Raw genomic sequence first — 2,364 nt, forward strand, 5'->3', positions numbered from 1 at the left:
AAAAATCATTTAATCTAGTGACCAAAAACTAGTGTTTAAAATCTTTCCTTCCGTATCTTTATATAACTCTTTTTTATCTACATGCATATGAAAGTATTTATAATTAATCACTTTTTAATTCAAATAACTTTTTCACTTTTCTAGATTTCGAACCAAAGTGCGAATTGCAATAAAATGTGTATATCCAGGATGGGTCGCATTTCAATTAACATATTACACTTCATTCAAACACAAATTTTAATTTTTAATATATTCATTGTAAATAACTAAATTATATTGTGTTTCAACACATTGTACAATGTACCATGGTTTCAATATTACATAATTAAAATTGGTTTATATGTATACATACACCATTTAATAAATGATTAAAATGTTTAGTTTTTTGAGAACTTAGATATGGGTAGAAAATTATTCTTCCTCAATACAATAAAAATATGTACAATATGTAAAATTACCAAAGTGTTTTATTACTATTCAGCTACTTTAACAATAAAAAAGACAAGAATCCGTTCTTCCTGAAATATAATTATTTGTTACCAATACAAAAAATCTAAATTCGCTTTTTGATTGAATCTAATGCATAAGACTAAAGCACATAATCTGGAAAAATTTCAAGCTTCTACGTTAAAAAACAATCCTATTCATGAAAATGCATTTCGAAAAATGAGATAACATTGCAGATTTTTTGTAATGGCGCATCCCAAAACCAAGTGCTTCTGCGGTTTTGTTTTCATTACTTCTCCCATTCGTATCTGATTGATATCCCATTTACTCGCCTTCATAAGATGGATATTCTATAAAACAGCTTTTCATTTTAAAACGTTTTTTGCTTCTCTTGTGAAATTATTATTTTGTTAGTTAGTGGCACATTTTAGAAGTTCAGGTAGCTTCCGTAATTATGTACCCAATGGATGCTCTTTGAGAAATCTGGTGCATTCTAATGATGATCGAATAAGTCCCACATTGGTCCTTTTCCTTTTTTACTGGTCTCTTCATCATCTGAACTATTTACTTCCTCTTTGAGGGCGGCAATGGCAGCACTCATCAATGATTTGGCCTTTTTATGAGTTTCACTTTAACCGTTTCCAATTCTAACCTTCTTTGGGTAAATATTTTCTTCAATGTTTTAGCATCTTTGTAAATTTGTGAACCCGGTTCATTGAATTGACAGGCATTCCTGTGGCAAATAATCGCAAATCAATGGGATGTTTAATAACATCATAGTAATCAGGATACATTTTCTTCGGGGCAGTAGCAAAAACATTCTATGCAATGGCCGGTCATTCATTGTGCTATCCACCGATATGATTACAGATGCAATAGTTCTTCATATAAATTCAAGTCATCTTCCTTATTACCGGTACCAACTTCATCGGCTGTACAAGTCAAACTTCTTTTCATCGGCAATGCCACAGCATCTTGATGATCTGTTGTGTCGAGTTTATAGACTCAAAGTCTTGCACCAGCTCATCCAAATCTTCATAAACATCAGTTTTAAGTTGTTGTTGTATTTTCAACAAATCAATTGGATTGTTGACCACATCATAATCTGATGGCTCTTGGCGTCACTTCGGTGCCCCTATGAATGTGTTACACAACATGGAACCATCTTTTTTCAAGCAAGGTGCAGAAAAGACTGTCGACATCCTCCAATGCAATAGGTTTTGTCATCTCGTCCACTTCATAATTATTGATATCATCTGAAAAAAAATTAATTATTGATTGTAAATATTTTATTTAGAGATATATGTACATACATACCGCAAAAAACTCCTTCTTAACAAGGAATTTATTAATATATTTATTATTTAGTGGAAATGTTATTTATTTAGTGGAAATGACATTTTACAATAACATCTTTCAAAACAATATTTATCAACCCTTAAAATGTGTTTATATTTGTTTACATTTTTGCCCATATGGTTATGACATTAGTATTACGTACAAAAACAAATTTCTATGTGGTTGTTGTATCGAGTGTTGTACAACAACACTTGCTTTTACCTGTAATAATTGTACCATGTGCCAGACTATGAAAATTTTCATTGAAAACGTGTTGCCATTTTTTTCCAAATTTTCATTGACGTCTACACACATATATGAAATCATATGAAAATTTTGATATTTTCATTGCATTGGTTTGAGAGTTACGAATTTAAACACAAAGAATAATTTCAGATTACAGAACTTTGTGTACAGAGTTTCACCACCTTCACACCTCTTACCTATAAACTCATTTTCATGCTAATGAAAATTTTCATAGTCTGGCATAAGACAAAATGATTCTACGTAGATACAAAGTTATCGTCACAGCTTTCCGCACATTTCCACATTGTACCACACCGTTTTACGGCAACACCT

The 2,364-nt window shown here is 31.2% G+C and overlaps 1 long non-coding RNA gene across 1 annotated transcript; it reads right to left on the minus strand.

Moving 5' to 3' along the window:
* Positions 1-235: 235 nt before the first annotated feature.
* Positions 236-2,026, minus strand: LOC141393164 (uncharacterized). Its single transcript, XR_012410014.1, has 2 exons — positions 1,765-2,026; positions 236-1,703 (listed from the first exon to the last, which is right to left on the minus strand). It is a non-coding gene; the product is annotated as an uncharacterized lncRNA (long non-coding RNA).
* Between the last annotated feature and the right edge of the window lie 338 nt (positions 2,027-2,364).

Source organism: Musca autumnalis, unplaced genomic scaffold (genome assembly GCF_047663935.1).
Source record: "Musca autumnalis isolate F117 unplaced genomic scaffold, ASM4766393v1 scaffold_2, whole genome shotgun sequence".
Lineage (NCBI taxonomy): Eukaryota > Metazoa > Arthropoda > Insecta > Diptera > Muscidae > Musca > Musca autumnalis.